This window comes from Notamacropus eugenii, chromosome X, assembly GCF_028372415.1.
Source record: "Notamacropus eugenii isolate mMacEug1 chromosome X, mMacEug1.pri_v2, whole genome shotgun sequence".
Classification (NCBI taxonomy): Eukaryota; Metazoa; Chordata; class Mammalia; order Diprotodontia; family Macropodidae; genus Notamacropus; species Notamacropus eugenii.
In genome coordinates, this window is record NC_092879.1 from 74,165,131 (window position 1) to 74,187,357 (window position 22,227).

General features: G+C 44.5%; 1 protein-coding gene across 3 annotated transcripts in view; it reads right to left on the minus strand.

Moving 5' to 3' along the window:
• The window catches only part of NEXMIF (neurite extension and migration factor), a 191,605-nt gene that overhangs the window by 123,858 nt on the left and 45,520 nt on the right, over positions 1–22,227 (minus strand). For 2 of the 3 annotated variants that reach the window (XM_072626965.1, XM_072626964.1), the window contains exon 5: positions 8,201–8,287. The exons of the other annotated variant lie outside the window; for it this stretch is intronic. The gene's annotated coding sequence lies outside the window, so the exon portion shown is untranslated. The remainder of the gene's footprint in view (positions 1–8,200; positions 8,288–22,227) is intronic. 3 annotated transcript variants of the gene reach the window in all.

The window sequence follows — 22,227 nt, forward strand, 5'->3', positions numbered from 1 at the left end:
AGAATTCTTGGAAGAGCTCAAGAAGGATTTTAAAAGCCAAATTAGAGAAGTAGAAGAAAAACTGGCCAATGATGTTAAAAATATGAAAAAAGAATTCACTGAAGAGAATAGCTCCTTAAAAAGAAAAATTGGACAAATGGAAATGGAAGTATAAAACCTAACTGGAGAATATAACTCCTTTAAAGGAACAATTGGGCAAATGGGAAAAGAGATGCAAAATTTAACTGAAGAAAACAATATATTAAAAATTAAAATTGGGCAAGTAGAAGTTAATGACTGTATGAGACATCAAGAATTAGTAAAACAGAATCTAAAGAATGAAAAAAATAGAAGAAAATGTAAAATATCTCATTGGAAAAACAACTGACCTGGAAAATAGATCCAGGAGAAAAACAACTAAGAATTATTGGTCTACCAGAAAGTCAAGATGAAAAAAAGAGCCTGGACAATATCTTCCAAGAAATCATCAAGGAAAAGTGCCCAGAGGTCCTAGATTCAGAGAACAAAATCACTATCAAAAGAATGCACCCATCAACTCCTGAAAGAGATCCCAAACTGAAAACACTAAGGAAAATTGCTGCAAGAAAATACTGCAAGCAGCCAGAAAGAAACTATCCAGATCTTGAGGAACTACAGTCAAGATCACACAGGACCTTGCAGCTTCTACATTAAAAGACCAGAGGGTTTGGAATATGATATTCCATAAGACAAAGGAGCTGGGACTACAACCAAGGATCAATTACCCAGCAAAATTGAGCATAATATTTCAGGCAAGGAAATGGACATTCAATGAAATAAGGGACTTACAGGACAGAGCTCAAGAGAAAATTCGATCTTCAAACACAAGTCTCAAGAGAGGTGTAAAAAGGTAAACAGGAGGGAAAAAAACTTGTCATTCAAAATCAGAAAACAATTTACATCCCTGTAAGAGAATACGATACTTGTTAATCTTGAGAACTGTATATTTATTATGATATTTAAAAGGGACATACAAAGGAGGGAGTGGGTATAAATTAAATGATGTGTTGATAACAAATGTGATTTAAGAGTGAGAAGGGATTGTAACAGGAGATGTGAAAATGAGGAGGCAGAACAAGGTAAATTACATCACAGGAAGAGGCACAAAAACATTACAACAGAGGTAAAGAGGGGAGGGAGATAAGCATTATTTGAGATTTACAACAAACTCACTTAAGTATAGAAATCTAACTAGTTCTATAAGCAGTAGGAGGGGAAAGAGTAAAGAAAATGGAGAAGAGGCTAAAAGGGAGGGAAGAAGTAGTAAGGGAAAAGGGTGTAAAAGGGAGGGGGGCTGAAAGAAGGGAGGGAAGACTGAGGATGGCAGTGGTCAAAAATTAAAACTCTATTGGGGAGAGGAAGGGAGAAGGGAGAACTACAAGCATAAATGGGGAGAAACAGGATGAACTCTCCCATAAAATGGAGGCAGATAGCAGAACGAATTGTAAACAACAATATGTTGTTTACAAGAAGCACATTTGAAACAGGGGGTATATACACAGGGTAAAGTTAAAAGGTTGGATCAGAATATATTGTGCTTCAGCTGATGTAACAAAGAAGGGGTAGCAATCCTAACCTCAGACAAAGCTAATGCAGAAATAGGTCTAATCAAAAGAGATAAGGAAGGGAACTATATTCTGCTAAAAGGCACCATAGACAACAAAGCAATATCATTACTAAACATATATGCACCAAGTAGTATAGCATCCAAATTCTTAGAGAAGTTAAGGGAGTTACAGGAAGAAATAGACAGCAAAACTATACTAGTGGGGGGACCTCAACCTCCTCCCTCTGCACTTGATAAATCTAACCTCAAAATAAACAAGAAATAAGTTAAGGAGGTGAATAAAACTCTGGATAAGGTAGACATGATAGATATCTGGAGAAAAATGAAAGGGGAAAGAAAGAAATATACCTTTTTCTCAGAGGTACATAGCACACATACAAAAACTGACCATGTACTAGGGCATAAAAATCTCACAATCCAGTGCAGAAAGGTCGAGATAGTCAATGCATCCTTCTCAGATCATAATGCAACAAAAATTATATGTAATATAAGGCCATGGAAAGACAGACCAAAAATTAATTGGAAACTAAATAATCTAATCCTAAAGAATGAGTGGTCCAAACAACAAATCATAGAAACAATCAACAACTTCATTCAAGAGAACGACAATGAGACAACGTACTAAAACTTATGGGATACTGCAAAAGCAGTTCTAATGGCAAGTTTTATATCATCGAATGCCTACATGAATAAAATAGAGAAAGAGGAGATCAATGAATTGGGCATGCAGCTGAAAGAGCTAGAAAAAGAACAAACTGAAAATCCCCAAGTAAATACCAAATTAGAAATACCAAAATCAAAAGGAGAGATTAATAAAATTGAAATTAAGAAAACTATTGAACTAATAAATAAAACTGAGAGTTGGTTTTTTGAAAAAAACCAATAAAATTGATAAACCTTTGGTCAATTTGATTTATAAAAAGAAAGAAGAAAGCCAAATTACCAATATCAAAATGAAAAGAGTGAATTCTCCTCCAACAAGGAGGAAATTAAAACAATAATTAGAAATTACTTTGCCCAATTGTATGCCCATAAATTTGACATGTGAGATGGATGAATATTTAAAAAATATAAATTGCCCAGATTAACAGAAGAGGAAGTTGAATACTTAAATAACCTCATCCCAGAAAAAGAAATTGAACAAGCCATCAGTGAACTCCCTAGGAAAAAGTCTCCAGGGCCAGATGGATTTACAAGTGAATTCTATCAAACATTTAAAGAACAGTTAATTCCAATACTATATAAACTATTTGGGAAAATTGGTGAAGAGGAGTGCTACCAAATTCTTTTGATGATGCAAATATGGTTCTGATACCTAAACCAGGAAGAGCCAAAACAGAGAAAGAAAATTATAGGCCAATTTCTCTAATGAACATGGATGCAAAAATTTAAATAAGATATTAGCAAAAAGAATACAGTAACTTATCATGAGAATAATAAATTATGATCAGGTAGGATTTATACCAGGAATGCAGGGCTGGTTCAATATTAGGAAAAATCTAAGATATATGGATGTGATTGTAGAAAACTGAATATAAATGAAATAATTTTTTAAAAAAAGAAATGATGAACAGGAAGACTTTAGAGAGGACTGGACGGACTTATATGAACTAATGCTGAATGAAAGGAGCAGAATCAGGGGAATTTTGTACACAGTAACAACCACAGTGTGTGAGGAATTTTTCTGGTAGACTTAGACCTTCACAGCAATGCAACGACCTAAAAAATTTCCGGTGGATTCTTAAGGCCAAATGTCTTCCATATCCAGAAAAAGAACTATGGAATTGGATTGCAGAATGAAGCAGACTATTTTCTTTTGTGTTATGTTTTGTTTAGATTTTGTTTTCTTCATGGTTTCTCCCATTCATTCTAATTCATCTATACAACATGACTGAAGTGAAAATATATTTAGTAAGAATGCGTGTGTGGAACCCATATAAGATTGGATTGCATGCCATCTCAGGGAGGGAGGGGGGAAAGAAGGGGGAAGGAGAGAAAAATCTAAGATTTATGGAAGTGATTGTAGAAAACTGAAAACAAATAAATCAATTTAAAAAAAAAAGAAAGGAGTAGCCATCCAGGAATGAGGAGAACCAAGGTGGGTAGAGTAGAAGAAAGGGGATAGCAGACAGTGTCAAAGGCTGCAGACAGCCATTAAATAAACAACCAAATCAATAAGCTTATCTGTTTTTCACTGGGGGTTCCCCCCAACAATCCATAGATAATCATTTGACAAAGCAAATGGAGATTTTTAAATCTTTATTTTAATTATAAATCTAAAAGTGACTTGTGTTTTAAGAAATCACAACAGTCTACTTTAGTCACGTCAATGTCAGAAACTAAAACACTGCATTAGCTGCTGATTTGGTCTTCTCCTTCCTCTTCCTTATTATTCATAGACTGGTAAAGAAAAGGGCACTTTTCTCTGTTTCTCAAATCCCAAATGATTTACCAGTTGAGAACAAATTGATTCCAAAATTAACATCATTTCAATACCTACTGAAGAAGCAACTACTGGTTCAAAGTCTGACCAACAAGTCATTTGCATCCACTGAAGCAAGGTACTTAACTTGCTCTTAAGTAAAGCAATCAGGAAGTATTAAGGCCTACTAAGTGCCAAGCTCAGGATTAAGCACTGGAGATACAAGTACAAATACAAATAATAAAAAGACTTACAATATGGAGCTTCCATGGGGGTGGGGGTGGGGTGAGGAAAGAGACTCTGGGCCTCAGTTTCCTCAGCCAAAGATGATCACTAAGCTCTCCCCAGTTCGTAGGATGCCAGCAGTGTAGCCTCCTGTACCGTGCATAGAATTCAAATCCCATGTCATACAATTACTGAGCTGTGGAACCCTGGGGAGATCACTTAACCACTCTGAGCAACAGTTTCCTGGCTTGTAAAATGGGGGTGATAATAGCCACTACTTGACAGGGTTGTTGTGAAGCTTTCAAAGGTTGAATTGTTCTTAATGCTAGCTATACATATCCAATCTTCCTCAGGGCCTGTCGAGCACAATATCTGCCCCTCCCCCCACCACACAAACATGTTGGTACAAAATCCCCCTACTACCACTGCCACTCCAGAAGAGGCCACTCCAGGGAGAAGCCACAGACCTCTGCCAAGGGTGCTGAGCCCGAGGTTCTGGCCTCCCCACCCCACCTCAGAGTTCACCCATAATGCCCACCATTTGGCCAACTCTGATGCCTACCAAATATGTACTTGGCTTGGCAGTCAAAAGACCTGGGTTCAAGTACCAGCACTGCACTCTTTATAAGCTGGATGACCCTGGCCAAGTCCCCTCCCCTCTCGGGTCTCAGTTTCCTCATCAGGAAAACAAAGGGGTTGGTCCAGTCAAGCCCTAAAACAGCTCTAAATACTGTAATCCTATGCTCCTAGGAATAAGGAAAGGTCCACAGCAATGCCTTCTGAGCACCCCTATACATGTGAGGAGTAACTGCCAGCGCCTCAAACAGCTCAGAGGAGGGAAGAAGGGAGGGAGCCACCAGAACCCACCTAACTGGCAAAAGTCTTTGCATTATGTCCTTTGAGTCACACAAAGATCTGGAGAGGTTAAGTACCTCAGGTGTTTTCATCCCATTTTGATGATAGCTGTACATATCTAATCTTCCTCAGGGCCTCTCTAGCACAAGATCTGCCCCGCCCTCCAGGAAATATTGAGTAGGCCAAGGGTCACATAGCTAGTAAGTGTGAGAGGCAGGATTTGAACTTGAGTCTTCAGGGTCCAGCATTATATTCAGTACAGCAAACTGCCTGGCTGGTAGTCTAGTATAACAAGAAAGGCCCTCCCCATGGAGTCAGAGGCCCTGGATTGGGCCCTGTCCCTTACTACTGGCCAAATGACCTTGGGTCAGTTACCTTAATCTCTATTGGCCCATATTTTCACCTTTTTTAAGTGAAAAGCAACAAGACATAAAGTGGAAACAGAACATTAGGGGTGGGGTCAGGAGGATTTGGATTCAAGGCCCTTCCTCCCACAATTCCCTGAACCACTAGAGAAGCCAAAGTTCTGCAGGGGGAGAGGGAGATTCCTCACGAAGAGCTCCGGAGCCAGGTACGGACAATCAGGCCTGGGCTGTGGCCCCAAGGGGTGGAGGGCAAATTCAACTGGGCTGATCCTTGTGAATGCCTACAGCAGAGCCAGCTACTATTACTGCTGCTGAGGAGAAGCCCAAGTGGCCCCAAAGCGCAGCCTATGGGGCCCCAAAGCCTCCTGGGAACAGCTTGCAAATGGAACTATTCATTAAGGAATGACAGCCGAAATCCGAGAAGCCCGCAGATGGCAAAAGAGCAGCGGGGGCCCCGGAGCAAAGCCATGGTCAGTGTCACGATTTGTTTCAAGTTCAGAGAGGGATATGCCTGTTTCGACAGAGTACAGTTTGCAGTTGCTGGTTTTAGGCGTGACTATATTCCTAATTGTGCTAGATTGTTTTTTCCTTTGAGATGGTTATTTGGATGGTAGCACCACATTTTTCAAACGTCTCATTTCCACTGGGCCACCTCCCCCTACACACACACACACACACACACACACACACACACACACCCATTTCCACTACACATTGGACGTGTACATACCAACACAGACTTCCACAGTGCCCAAGACCATTCTACCCTCCCTGATCTCCCTTCTCGGAATACCCTGCACAGGCCCTAGTCCCTCCCCACCAAGCCTGCCCCACATTCTGTAGTTTATTATATACAGTCTAATATGGAAACACAGAATGGGGGGGTGGGGGGGGTGGAATGTTGTTTCAGATGTTTCTGAGCTGTGATACTAGTAAATCACTTGACCTCTCTTGCCTCAGTTTCCTCATCTCTAAAATGAGGATAATAATCCTTCCACCATCTACTTCCAGGAGCTGTTGTGAGGAAAACACTGTAGAGAAGGGAGTAACATACTGTTTCGTTTTTGTTTTTATAAATAGTATTTTATTTTTCCAATTACATGTAAAGATCGTTTTCGACGTTCATTTTTTATAAGATTTTGGGTTTCAAATTTTTTCCTTTCCTCCTTCCCTCTCCCTGCCCCCCAAGACAGCAAGCAATCTGAGATAGATCACACATACAATGTATCACTTTAAGAAATGTATCACTTTACTCTATTGCAGAGGTGAGAGACACAGGAGTGGAATAGTACACATATACTATCAGACAAGGTCAACATGCTGGTTGGTTCTGCAGAACTGTTTTTTTTTTTTTCCTTTTTAAATCTTTGTTAAAAGGGAATGCACACTGGGTGAGTGAGGAAGGGAGGGATATATTCAGAAAGGAAAATTATGTAAAGACAAAGCACATCAAGAAAAAAATGTAAGGGGAAAAAATGTTTTCTTTTGTGTTAGCTTTCCCTCAGGATTGGGGGTCCCCTCTCCCAATCCCTGGCGGAATCACCCACTGATTAAATTTAAGGGGGAACTGTCTGAACTAAGCCTTGGTCTGGAGAGTTCAAGCGTAGTCCAGGATGAGCTTCAGATCCTAACCTCTAAGGCACCAAGCACAGAACACTGTACACAGTAACAGCCACACTTGTGGTGATGGACTTTGTCAGACTTAGCTCTTCTCAGCAATGCAAGGTTCTAAGACAACTCCAAAAGACTCATGGAAAACGCCATCCACATTCAGAGAAAGAATTCCAGAGTCTGAATGCAGATGGAAGCATACTAATTTGCTCTTTTTTGTCTGTTTTTTCTTTCTCATAGTTTTTCCCTTTTGTTCTGATTCTTTTTTCACAACATGACTAATGTGGAAATATGTTCAATATGGTCATACATGTATAGCCCATATCAGATTGTTTGCTGTCTTGGGGAAGGGGGGGGCAGGAAGAAAAAAGCTTGGAACTCAAAATCTTATAAAAGTGAATGCTAAAAACTATCTTTACGTGTAATTGGAAAAAATGAAGTACCATTAAGTAGGAATAAAAAGATTTGGAGTTCAGAAGTGGAAAAATCAGGCTCCTTTTGGTCTTCTGCAAGTGAAATTCAGGGGGGAGGTCTCAGGCCCCTTGGGCAGTAAAAATGGTGGGGAGAATGAACCAATGCTACTGGTGCCTAAGCCAGTGGCCCCTTCCCTCTAAAACCTGGCCCCCTTGGGCAGAAGTCACCACCAAGCTTTTGAGCGCACTGGGCTTCTCAACCTGGGAATCATCTCTTGCATTCGTCCCTCATCCTCACACGCGCCACCCCATCCCAGGCAACCCACCAATATCTCCCAAACCTGAGCCCTTCTCCCCCTTGCCCAGCTGCCATTTTGATTCAAGCTCCTATGACCTCTTACATAGGCTACGGCACTAACATTCCAACTGGTATTCCTGCCTCGAGTCTCTCCTTGCTACACAAAGGCCAAAATCATCTTCCCAAAGCACAGGTCTGGCCATGTCCCTCCCTTACTCCCAAGCCTTCGGTGGCTCCCTCTGAGCCCCCAGATAAACAACCCTTTGGCCTGTCTGCCTTACTCGTATTACCCCGTTTCTCGAACTCTGTCTCTGCTCCAGCTTACTCGGCCTCCTCGACTGAACCAAACTCGCTGTTCCAACTCTCAGCCAAATCATTCTGCCCCCGCCAGCCCCCACTCCTCGAACTCTCCCACCTCCTCCTCACCTCGGTCTCTTCAAATCCCTCGGCTTCTAGGGTAGGAGCAGAGTCCTCGAGGCTCACTGGGCCGTGTGGTGCTAGGCTAATTTTCCCCTAAAACAGAAGAAATTGGTCCTGATTGGTTTAGGAGGCTAATACTCAGTCTCTAACGTAGCTTCCTAGTATCCCAAGAGAGGTCAGCCCACGTGGAATCAGTTCCTTTCAACTTGGTGGATGACTCTCTGGGTTGAGATTGTGCTTGGGACCTCCCAGCTTGGGGGCCTCCCAGCTTGGGGGTGGGCAGATTTGCCAGGAGGTGGGTGGGAACTGGCCCAAGGTCTTTACTGCCCTCGGGGAGGCCCCAAGGATTTCCTAATCCCACTTCTATTTCCCACTCTTAAATGAAGGTCATTAAAGGCATTTGCTCCGGGGGATAAAGCAGCCTCCCCAGAAAATCTTTCCCAAAAGGCCTGCTTGTGTTTGTGTAACCCCGAGTCTTCCTGGCACACCCAAAGGCAGACAATCTGTCACCCAGAAGACACAGACTGAAAAGGGTTGACTGGGCCCTTCCCTGCCCACCCTGGCCCCCAACTCCTAAGACTAAAGCTTCTTATGCAGTTGGGGGGGAGGGGGAGGAAGTAGCCACAGACTCAGTTTTTCCAAAGCTGGAGGAGAAATGGGTGTGGATCCAGCCTTTGAAGACTTCCAAATAAACTGAGAAGATATGAGAACCAGAAGAGAGGCCTGAAAAACAGTCAACAAGCACCGACACCATCTCCCACCATGGTGGATATGGAGGATACATCTCCAAAAAACTAGGGAGACCTTGCCCTCAAGGAGTTCCCTTACTACTGGCTATTTACAGATTGTGAAGGAAGGGAGAGATAGAAAATGGACAGTGAAGGCAGCGATTTCTTGGGGAGGAGAGGAGGGAGAAGACAAATGGCAACCTGGGGGACATCAGGACAGGCCTCTTGAAGGAGGTGACCTTGGAATATCAGAGCTAAAAGGGACCTCAGAATATGGTATGGCTGAACTGGAAGTGCCCACAAAAGAGAGAACAGACTATCAGAGCTAAAGTGACCCTAGGACATAAAATATAAAATGTTCCAGCTGGAAGGGTCCCTAAGAACAGAGAGCACAGATTGTTAAAGTAAGGAAGACCTTTAAACAAACAAACAAAAAAGGCAAAATAGAATTCTTAGGAACCTCTGAAATTAAATAGTGCAACACTCTCATTTAGTGGCTGAGGAAACTGAGGCCCAAAGGGAGGAAATGACTTGGCCAAGATGGAGCCAGAACTCAAAAGGCATCCAAGGGGGTGAAGGGTAGAGAGGGACTTTCCGTTCTCCCAGACTGCCTCTAGTCAGTAGGCAGAAGCAGGTATTCTCACTCCCATGTCCTAAATGGGGAAACCCACTCAGGAAGTGAAGCGGTGGGGGAGATGGGAGAGAAAGAAGTAGAGTTGCTTTCATACAGGCTGCAGCCAGCTGGCCCTTCCACCACTCCAATGGACTGGATTTTTATCAGTATTAGCCAGTGGGTACTTACGCCCCTTTTCATGGTTCCATTTCTCAGAAGCATGTGATTAGAGTAGGTACTATATTAGCCAAGCAAGTAATAGGAGCCAGGGCTGTCTCAGGCCCAGTCCAGGAATCCAAAGGTTCGTCTCTACACGGACCTAGAAACATGTTCACAAGACTACAAATGTCCCACTATGGCACAGAGAGGCCAGAGATCTAAAACCATTGGAGCTCCACATATTCACCACTGAGTCAGCTCACTTCAAAGAATTCTCTCATCTTCACTTCCCTAGACAACATTTTCCTTCTGTCCATCCATCCTCTAATGCTCCCAAGACAGCCAAGCCTCTTCCTCCCTTGACCTTGAAAAGCTTTCATTCTCCTTACCTTAGAGTTTGGCTCATTATGGACATGGGAAAGGACCTGAGGCACCTAGAACCAAAGGGAACTTCGCATTCAGAACAGGGAAATATCAGAGCTGGGCAGGTCCTTAGCACACTAGATGACAAGGCAAGACCCCAGGACACTCAGAAACGAAAGCATCCTTCTCCCCCAGCACTACTAGTACAACTCAAACGTGAGTTCGATACTTTCTGGATGTTTTAGCGGCTTGGACGGTGGCCTGAGAAAATGGCCCTGCCCTCCATTTGAGGTTCTACTCTCTTGTGGCATGACAGGGAAAATGCTGGGCCAGGAGCTCAGGCATTAACTGGCTGGGCTTAAGAGTGTGACAAGGTGATAGAGATGAGGTAGAAATGCAAGAGAGGGGTCAGTTGGTGGGAAAAACAAATGTAGCATAGTGAAAAGAACCCTAGATTTCAAATCTGAAGTTCTGGGTTTGAATCCTGGCTCTATGCACCTATCACCTGTGTCACCTTGGACCCAGCCCCCAGCCTCACTTTTCTTATCTATAAAATGGGGAGAGGGAAGAGGAAGTAGGTCTATATCTGGGTTCCATTAACTTTTTTTTAATATTTTGATAACTGTATTTCAATACAATTAGTTTGCATTGTAATTTACACATCTGACATTACTGTTTGGAGAAGGAAAGTCCATAGGCCTCCCCAGGCTGCTGAAGGGGTCCAAGACACAAAAAAGGTTAAGAACCCTGGGACTAGATGGTCTCCAAGGTCCATTCTATCTCTAAATCCCCCAAGGATGAAGTAACTCTAGGTTTTTCTGAAAGCTGTTCATTTTTACTTTGGCCCAGGGCCTGGGTTTGGGGCCTTCCCTTCCCCTCCTGACTTCTCTTTCTCCTCCCCCCTCGACCAAGTAATTAGACTCCTAGAGGAGAGCAGAGCAGGGAGGGGAGTGGGCCCCTTCTCACTACCCGCCCACACAGCCAGCTGCAGAGCTGGGTAACAAGGCTGCCATTTAGGACCCAAGGAGACAGGGCAGAGGGAAGGGGTGCACTGATGGGACACCACTGTGGGGATTAATGTACAATACAAGGTGCCTCAGATGCCAGCACATTAGACCAAGGCACCAAGTATCCCAAGAAGGCCTCAAGCCCAAGGTCCAGCAAAGAAAGCCATCACTTTTTATGGACCCAAGCCAGTACTGGCTCTGCACACTCACCACACACACACACGCCCATCTCCAGGGGCTGGCACAGAGGCTGAAGGTGGGAAATATAAAGTTAAAAAGAAACCCAAAGGCAGAACGGATGACGCTGGGCCCTGGGAAGAGGCACGGTGCCCCTAGGAGCTCCCACCCACCTCACTGGACCACTGCGCTGGAACCAGGGAGTCTTAGCTCAGCCCTCCTTTGGCTGTGGGACCCTGAGCAGATCCAGCCCCTTCTTTGGGCCACACTCTCACCACCTTTAAAATGAGGGGAGGGGTATCTGGATGATGTCCAAAGTCTCTTCCAGCTCTCACGTCCTCCCCGGATCCAGTATCCTCTTTCCCCTTGGCCCCAGTGCAGCAGAGATTAGTAGCACCTGCCCGGCGTGTCAAAGGGGCCAGACAGGGCGGAAATGCCATTTCTCGGAGCGCCTCCTCTAGCTACATGGTTAAATGCAAGAGCTGGCTTTCTGGAGCTCCCTCATGCCGGCCGCTTCACACTCGGTCTACCTGGTGGGGAGCTAAATATGAATTACCTCCCCACAGGCACAGATGGGATAATTACATTTTACTGTTTCTTGGGTTTGCTGCCTCCCACCAACCACTCAGGAACTCCAAAGGGAGAGCGGGGACATAAGCAGCAAAGTCTTCCCCCCTCCCCCCAAATCTCCTCATTTCCACTGAGGCTACCATCAGCTTCCCAACTCAATTCAATTCAACTCACATTTGTTAGGCAACGAGTAGCATCCAAGCTCAAAAAACTCCTCTTTTCCCTTCCCTGGGGCCATCAAGGCTGGATAATTCTGCACACAGGGCAAAGCGTATTCTTCCCCAACCATCGACTCCTCCAAGCTACCACCCTAAGTCCAATCCTCATCACCTCTGGACAATAGCCTCCTAACTGGTCCCAGCCTCACAGTCTCTCCCCAAGTCACTCATCATCCAATAGCAGCTAAAAAAAAGTGTCTAACACATGGACCTAACCAGGTCACTCCCCAGCTCAAGAAACTTCTTTTGCTCCCAATTGCCCTTAGAAGCAAACACGAACTGCTCAGTTGGGCAAGAAAAGCCCTTGGCAGTTGGACTCAATCCTATCTTTCTGGTCTAATTGCACTTTCAACCCCCCCTCATGGCCTCCACATTCCCAGTCCAGCAGGGGTGTTTGCTTTGTCCTGCTCATATCATCCCATCTCTATCATAGGCTGCCCCCATGCCTGGAATGCTTTTACTCCTCACCTTGACCTTAAAGACTCAGCTGAAATACAGGAGACCTTCCCCATGCTCCCCATGATTAGGATTCTCCACCTCACCAAAATTACTTCAGGATTTGTGGACTGACTTTTCCTCATATAAATTGCTGAACCCTCATGGATTATAAACTCCCTAAAGGCAGGACTGTTTTTTTGTTTGTTTGTTTTTGTCACTGTATCTCCAGCACCCAAAAGTGTTAGATTGAATGAGGAGAAAGGCTTTATTTAAAGCCAGGCTACCTCCAAATCCCGTCGCTGTGTCCTCAATATCACTCTGCTTCCGAGGCAGCTAGAGCGAGCCAGTGGAGAGCCTCGAATAACACCAGGCCAGGGAATGCGGCCTTCCTCCAGTGAGCCATGGGGCTCACCACCTCAGAGCTGAGCAGAAGGAAAATTCTGACTCAGACTCACACCTTAGGTTTGGAAGGGACCTTAGGGAATCATCTGGGCCGGCCTCTCCCCCTTGGAAGGCTAGCTCTAACTTTGATTTGTCTTCCACAGCCATGCCCAAGTCTTCTGCTCTGAGAATAGGCCCTGTGGCCTTTTTCTGATTCCCCAACGCTCCCTCTAAGGGGGAGCAGGTGAGGTGGGGGCTACAAACATGCTCCCTGCAAATGGCTCAGGAAGGTCCCCTCTGCCCACATTTCTTTCTCAACAGTTTTCTGGCCCCAGCCCCCATCATTCCTCAGAGTCACATCTCGAAAGGTGGTGCCTCAGATCTCAGCACAGGGAAGATGAGACCCCCTGTGAGGAAAGAGGAAGGCCGGGGTCCCGCCGCAGGGTCCAGAGATTAAAGGCGTAGGTTATGAGAAAGCAGCCATCCATGGGGCATAATTAGTCTGAAATAACAGCTCATGTTCCAGGACAAGCAGCACAACGAGATATTCTAGCCACAGGAAAGAAATGAGAAACTGGAGGACAGCAATGAGATGTCTCTCCCAGAGAGATGGTCACCCAAACTCTTTGCATGCATTCCCTCCTTGGTTCTGGCTACCACCTCGTGCCATAGAAGAGCAAGGGTTATTACCCCATTCTATAGAAGGGAAAACCGAAACACAGAGGTTATTTACCTTGTCTCAGGGCACTTAATGTTAGGGCTGAGATTCAAACTCAGGAATTCTGATTTCAAATAAAGCTCTCACTCTTCCCATGAAAGCCTCCCCACCTCCAAACACATTTGCTGAACAAGGGAGCTGGGGCTCACCTGGATCTGCAGCAGCAGCAGGAAGTGGATGGTGGGGGGGGGGGAGGCGGGGGCTGGGGTCTGGAGGCACTGGAGAAGTAAATCAAGGGGCCTCAGCAGCTTGGCTCTCTTGGGGGCCTCTGTTCCACCAAGTTTCTCCATCCCTTTCTGGAACCTCAGGGAATGCTCGGCTTTGGTCACAAGTCATTCCCCTTTGCCTGAGGCCTCGGCCTCCCTCACATGCATAGAATGTCAGAACTTCCATGGAAAGGGCTCTAGAGCAGGGCTGAAAAGAGCATTAGAACAAATGGGGAATGCTCCAGCTGGGAGGGACTTTCACAAGGGAGAATGGCAAAGCTGGCACCCTCCATATTTGCCCCGGGTCCATTCCCTTACCTGACAGACCTAGTTAATCCACTCACTAATATAATATCAAAGATAACTTCTTCCCTCAGTCAGAGCCAAACATCAAAAGCATTCTCTTGTTGAACAAGCTGATAGCTGGTGAGCTTGGGAGACCAGAAGGCAGACGGGCAAATCCTATCTATAGCGTGCTATCTGTGCGATCCTAGGCAACTAAGGGAATAAATGAAGAAGGAACTCCAGATGTGCCTAGGAGGGAGGGAGGGAACACGAGTTTCCACAGCACCTACTAGTTGTCAGGCATTGTGCTAAGTGCTTTTTACAAATGTTATCTCATTTGATTCTCTCAACCACCCTACAAGATAGATATCTCCATTGTACAGTTGAGGAAACTGAGGCAATGGAAGTTAAGTGACTTTCCCAGGGTCACACAGCTAATAAGTATCTGAGACCACATTTGAATTCAGGTCTTCCTGACTCCAGACACAACAGAGGCATAGTTTCCATACTGACAAATTGTCACAACAATGAAATGATAGGTCTGGCCCCCCCCCTACCCCATTCCCACCCTGCAAAAAAAGGGAAATCAGCCCAACTTCACTTAATAGTCTGTTTTTCTTGGTTTTTGATTCCTGGCCTTCATGTCTACATAAGATTGGGAGCTAGAAGGAGCTGTGGCGGTACCTTGGACCCCAATAGTTGATGTCACTTTTCCAAGGTCACATGGGTCCTCTGCCATCAAATTGACCAGATTTCTGATCCTTTTAAAGAAGCAGCCTGATTTCTGTTAGGCTTATTCCTTTTGTCACCTAAGCAGAGCTTATGCTCATGTAGGTTAAATCATAACAAAGCTTGACCTTCCTTTGCTGTGGTTCACATAACAGCCCAGAAATATCTCTGAGGAAAAATTGTGGAGTCAGGACTTTGGGGGCCCTCAGGACACTTGCCAAAGAAGACTCTCTCAGCCCCACCATTTTTTCAGCCAAACCTGTTCCACTACTTCCCTCTCCCCCTCCCCATTCCCCTTCACCATCCCCTTTCTGACCCCAGTTTTGTTGCTATCTGATTGGCTAATGGCTACAAGTGACTGACAGATGGAAGGGAGCCAAGGCCGTGCAACCCCCAACAAAGTGGCCCTTTGTAAGGGGAAATAGTGATGAGGGAAGTTGTAGGAACTACTAAGGGAAGAAAAAAAGGCCTGGCCTTGGAGTGAAGGGGCCTAGGTTCAAATCACAGCTGTAACCTTGGGCAAGTCACTTCTACTCTGCTGCTCTAAAATGAAGGGGCTAGGCTAGATGCTTTTAAGGTCCCTTCCAACCCTATGCCTAATGATTTATGACATTTCCAAGAATCCCCAGAGGTGATGCACTCTGGGAAGGTTCATCTGCCCCCAAAAACCTTTTTGGTGGCACCTCCCAAACATGTAGATTGGAATTTAAATTGTTCTTGGACAGGCTGAAGGCAGAAAAGATTTAGGAGAGAGAATTAATAACTGTCTTCAAGGCTCTAAAGGCCTGATAAATAGAAAAGGGGATAGATTTATCCTGGCCAGCTCCAGAGGGAGGAACAAGGAGCAACAGAGGGAAGGTATAAAGAGGCAGATCAACACTTTAGAAAGAAAAGCCTCCTCCTAATCAGACTTGTCCCACCATGGAACTGGCTGCCCAGGGAGGTAGAAAGAGCCCTATCGATGGAGGTCTCCAAGCAGAGACTCGTCGGAAGGACTGGACTAGCTGCCCTATGCCATCCCTGGCAGCATTGAAACCCTGGACTCGAAAATCGAGGGGGCTCAAGTTTGGAAGATAGGACATCCATAGTACTCATACAGCTCATTCATACAGCTCCTCCAAGAAGCCCCCGAGAATGCTGACAACTTTCTGAGGCATAATGCGACAGAGGGAAGGAGCAATAAAATGCCAAGTGAGGAGTCCTGGCTTTCAGTCCCAAACACCCCTCCACAGGCACATGAACCTCGGCCAAGTCATTTCCTTTCCCCATTCCCTCATCAGTAGGGAAAGACCACAGGGTTAGATGGGCTCCAGGAGCCCTGCATTCTGTCTTGTAGGGTTTGGCCAACTGAGTGTCTGAACATCTGAGGCCTTTGTCAACACTCCTATCAACCAACCCCAACTACACTATCCTGAGATTTCTGTGAAACCAAGTGGATCTCATGGAGTGACTCAACTGTCCGAGGTACGAAGATTAAGTAATTAGCACATCAATGAGTTCTCTTTGGGTTGATCTTCATAGAGTGATGTACTTCTAGCTAATCTATTAAAAGGGGCAGGTGTGGGGGGAGGAAGCGGGGTTTACTTACTAGTCTTTAGAAAAGAGCAGATGGAATAGTGAAGATGTAAGCCATGCTACCCAAGAGCACTTCAGACGCAATGATTCATTGATTGATTGATTCATTCATTCAGGAGCACTTAGCATACCTGTGTGCAGCCCTTAGCGATGACAAATAAAAATAGAGGAAATAGTTCCTGCCTTCAAGGAGGTTCCAATCAAAATTGAGAAAATCGAGAAGTGGACAGTGTACAGACAACTTATTCCACAGTAAACATTTGAGAATGAGATAGTGTTACGACACCAAAGGGTTCAGAATTGGAACAGATATTAAGAGGTGATTCAGGCTTACCCCTTCCTGTTACGTATGAAGAAAATGAGGCTCAAAGAAGAGGTCACACAGACAGGAAGGGGGAGGGCTGGCCCTCAGTTCCCTGGCTCTCCGTCCAACACTCCTGTCACTGTCCCCAGCACTATCTAAGCCACACATAGCATAAAGTCAGGGTGAGAGGGGACTGCTCTCTTCTCCACAAGCTATTCTCTGAGCGATGCTAGTGGAGGAGGAGGAAAAAAGCCAAGAAAGGAGACTCACAGAATATTAGAAGGGACCTTAGAAATTGCCTGGTCCAGCCTTCTCATTCTGTATAGGTAAGGAAACTAAGATCCAGAAATGCAAAGTACCCTGTCCAAAATCACACGGCAAATTCATGTGATACATCTCCTAACAAGACCTGGGTCCCCTGTGCTTCCTGAAAGGTAAAGGCACTTTCACATTTTTGTCCTGCTTTACCCTATAATGCTGCTCCTGTCCCAATATCCCTCAGTACTCATGTTTGATTTCTATGGGACTGGCAAGGGGCCATCTAAGGGTAGATCTGAAGGCAGAGGCCATGGGTTGGAGCCTCAGATTCCAACTCTAACACTTACTCTCTGTGTGACCTTGACTTCATATTCTCTGCATTCATCTAGAAAGTTCTTGAACTGGTTTATCCAGATTGTAGAGAGGATTCAAAGTCTGGCTTCAGCTTGGCTCTGACATTAATTAGTTGTGCAGCCTTGGACAAGTCACTGCCCTTCTTCAAGTCAGTTCCTCCATCTCAAAAGTAAGAGGGTTGACCTAGATATACTCACAGATCCCTTTAGGTATGTCATTCCATGCTCCATGTTCTAATGTCCCATATTCTAAGGTTCCTCCCAGCTCCTGTATTCACTGTTCTCAAATCTTTTCCAACTCTCACACTCTCTGATCTAAGATCCTTTCTAGCTCTAATGTTCCATATTCTAAGGCTCCTTTCAGCTTTTTTTTTTTAAAAAGCCTGACTAGATGAAAATGTTGCTTTCTAGTCTTTGACTGGCAAAGCACCAGATAATAAGCCTAACTCTGACAGTTGGAAGGTCCCTTCAAAGTTCCAATGCAGGAAATTGCCTTAACCACCTTCCTAAGAGATAGTCATCCACCAATCTTTCATTTATCCTCAAACAGTGGGAAAGACCTGAGCTCAGAGTGTCATGGCCTAGTCAGCATTCCCAGGGACTGGAGTAACTTTGAGGAAGAGTCTGGCAGCTTCCTTCTCTAGCATCTGGCTGAGAGCTTGAAGACAGTGTCCACAACATGCCCAACTTCTCCATAATTGCCTGCCCTGGCACTCTCATCCATGAATTTCTTTGAACTTTTCTTGAATTTGTTTCTATTTCTGGCTTCAGCACCTTGAGGGTAATCTGATTCTCTCAGCCCTGGCACGGCCCAGAGCGCTTGATGTGGGCCTTTCTAAAACACTCCTCATGCAACATTTTATGTTAGAGGTATTTGTGGTTGGGTCTCATCCCCTGTTGGACTGTGAGCTCTAGAGGGGAGGACCTCTGCCTTTTCCAAACGGGGTCTCCTCCAGGGCCCAGTGCTGTGCTCTGTACACAGCAGGGCTTTCAGAAAAGTCTGTTGGTCATGACCTTCTCCCTCGTCCCCAAATGTCCCCTCGTCCCCTTTCTCAGGTTTCTCAGGCCACAGGGCAAACATCTGACTCCCCAAAGGGTTCCCAACCTAGTCCTCAGGTAAAATTAAGCCATGGACAAAACATGGCATCAGATCCTTTAAACATCAAAGGGACAGCTAGAATGGCAGGCTGTGGAGCTGGAAGGTGCCTTAGAAATCATCTAGTCTCTAAGACTATGGGGCAGATAGGTGGTGCCATACCTAGAGTCAGGAAGACCTGAGTTCAAATCTGACCTCAGACACTTACTAACTGTGTGACCCTGGGCAAACCACTTCACTCTGTTTGCCTCAGTTTCCTCATCTGTAGAAATGAACTGGAGAAGGATATGACAAACCACTCCAGCATCTTTGCCAAGAAAACCCCAAATGGGTCATGAAGAGTCAGACATATCTGAAACGACTGAACAACTAGGACCATGACTGGGATATCCAATCAGCTGCCTGGTCTTTTAGATTATACCTCCATAACACCTCTCTCCTGTTCTCTCCACTCACACAGACACCATCCTCATACAGGCCATCATCACCTCTTACCTGAACTATCGCAGTAACCTCCTAATCGGGCTCCTGCAGGCTCCCTCCTCCCCAGTCAATCGTTTCTTCAGCTACCCAACTGATATTCCTGAAGCACAGGTCTAATCATGTGACTCCCCTACTAAAGAACCCTGCTGGCCAAATTACAGTACTCCTATTTCAGCCCAACTGGCCCATTTGCTGCTTCCTATATATGACATTCCATCTACTTCCATATTTTGGCATGGAAACTACTCCCTGATCCTATCCCTGAAATGCTCTCCCTCCTCATCACCACCTCTCTTGGAATCCTTTTCAAAGGTCAGCTGATTTCACCAAGTGTCACCAAAAAGCCTTAGTGTCCATTTGGTATTTCCTTGTCCGTATACATACATACATATATACATAGTGTTTCCTCCCCCTAGAATATAAGCTCCAAGAGGGCATGGATCATTTCACTTTTGTCTTTGTATCTACAATAACTGACAAATTAAATTGAATCTAATTCAGTCATGTCTGGCTCTTCATGATCCCATTTGGGGTTTTCTTGGCAAAGATGCTGGAGTGATTTGTCATTTCCTTTTCCAGCTCATTTTATAAATGAAGAAACTGAAGCAAACAGGGTGAAATGACTTGTCCAGGGTTATGCAGCTAGTAAGTGTCTGAGGCCAGATTTGAACTCAGGTCTTCCTGACCAGGGGTAGAGAACCTGTGACCTAGAGGTCACATGTTCTGTGAAGTTTGGGTTCAGTCAAAGGGCTGCACTTGATGACCTAGAGGGTCACGTGTGGGCCCCAAGTCTGCAGGTTTCACATCCCTGTTCCTGACTCTAGGCTTGGTGCTCTATCCAGTATACCACCCAAGCTGCCCACTGGCTTGGTCATCTTCCTCTAATTCCAGTGCTCCCTAACCCTAACCCTAAATGCAATCCATCATTCTAGATCTAGTATCAAAATATAATCACTGAATGTTTTGAGCTGGAAGCAATCTGGTTTGAGAAATAAGGTTTACAGAGAAAGAAACTGAGACCTGGAGAAGCCTCTGCCCAAAGCAGTAGATAGTAAGTGTCCTCAATGGAACAAGACCCTAGCTCTGCTGGCTCTTAACCACACCCATTCAGGCTCTCATTTCGTCCTGCCTGTCTATTAGGCAATAGGCTCCTAACTCATCCTCCTGCCTCCAGCCTCTCTTTTATTACTATTTCTCTAGAAGTAAGCTTCCCAAATTGACCTGATCTTTACCATTTGGCCACAGGTCACTTTCCTTTTCGAAACTCTTCAGTGTTCCCCATTTTCTCTAGGACTAAAGCCAAATGTGGCATTAAATGCTTTTCAACATTTGATTCCAGCCTACCTTTCCAGCTTTCTCTCCTACTACTTCCAATCACACAAACTGGATCAATTTGCATTTTGTCCTCTCCTGGCTTTATATTCACTTAGGCCATTTCTCATACCTGACATGGACCACCCCACCCTCAGATATAAAAGAGACCTGTACAGAAAATGGAGGAAAGGGAAAGGTAAAGAGGATGAACACAAAGGCACAGCATGGAACTTTAAGAATAATGTCAGGACAGAAGAAGAAATGCAACCTATCACCACCACGTGAAAGATCACTGCCAATCATTAGCCATAAGTGAAATGCAAGTTAATCCCATCTCTGGGCAGTTGCCTCACACCCTTCAAAACAGTAAAGATGATAAAATATAGGAATAGTTGTTGGAGGGGACTGTGAGAAAACAGCACATTAATATACTGCTGGCAGAGGTATGAATTGATCCAAGTTCTGGAAAATTATTTGAAGTTCCTGGAACTAAATGAGAAAAGTCACTAAGCTGTTCACACCCTTTGACCCAGTAATCCCATTTCAGGATCTCTACCCCAAATAGGTCAAAGGCCCCCACAGACACCAAAATGTAGAAGCGTTTTGAGGGTAGCAAAAGATTGGAAATCAATTAGGTGTCTATTGATTGGGGAATGGCTAAACAAATATTGGTAAATGCATGAAATGGAGTAGGTATGATTTTAACCAAGTCATAAAGTACCATAAGAAATGCTGAATATTAAACAATTCAAATAAAGGAGACTTGTATAAATAGATACAAAATAAAGAAAGCAGAACCAAGGAGAACAGTGTAAACAAAGATAGTGATAATGTCAGGGAAAAAACAACACTAAGAGACGTTATCATTTTGATTAACGTAATAACCAAGTTTGATTCCAGGTTTTTATAGTAGAACTTACTTCCCTCTTCTCCTTAGAGAGGTGGGGGGACTACAAGTACAGAATGCTATATCCACTGCCCAATATTATGGTTTCAATTAACCAACAAGCATTTATGAAGTACAATTATATGACAAGCTCTAGGCTAAGCTCTGAGGATACAAATACAAAAGCGAAATAGTCCCTGCCTCCAAGGAACCTCTATTCTACTGGGAGAGGGGAGGATACAACTTTGTTCACAAATAAGTAAATAATCTAAATACATAAAATAAATACAGAGTGAGAGGGGTGAGGGAAGGGAAGAAAGAGGAATCTGCCTAGGCCTCTAGAAGGAGGCAGAATTTAAGCCGAGCCTAGAAGGGAACTAGGGATTTCAAAGAGTAGGGAGAAAAGGGCCTAGACTGCATGAGCTAAAGCATTGTTGCAGTCTGGAGAGATAGCTTGGAGCCAGATTGGGAAGTGCTTTTAATACCAAATGGAGAAATCTGCATTTTACCCTAGGAGGAGGAGGAATAGTAATAGTAGTAGTAGTAGTAGTAGTAGTAGTAGTAGTAGTAGTAGTAGTAGTAGTAGTAGTAGTAGTAGTGGTAGTAGTAGTAGTAGTAGTAGTAGTAGTAGTAGTAGTAGTAGTAGTATGAAATCCAGGGAGAGGCAGGGTATTGTTTGCTTAACTAGTTTTCTTAGTTATCTGGGAGAGTTCTATGGGTATATTGGGTATTATATATTGGGGAGTAGCAGTGATGGACAAATAAAGCAAAAACACCAAAAAATCTTTTTGATAAGAACAAAGTCAGGAATGCTAAAGCTTGGAATGATCTGAGGCTAAGGATCAAAGAAGGCTGAGAATCTGCTCTTTAGAGCAGGTGAACCAAAGAGCCAGAGGTGATGGAAAGGAGATGGAACCATCCTTGTGATTGTCATTTTACTGCTCTTTTCTTGGCCAAGGACAATAATCTTTGGGATGGAAATGACATAATGCAAATGATTAATGGGGGGCTGATACCCAAGGTGAGTAAGAAGCTTGGAGGACAGCACCTCACTGGTGTGGAAGATTTGGAGTCACTTAGGCAACATGAATGACATCCTCAGGTACTAAGAGAACTGACAAAACAATCTATTTAGGAAGTAGGGAAGAAAGGGAGGAAGGGAGAAAAGAAGG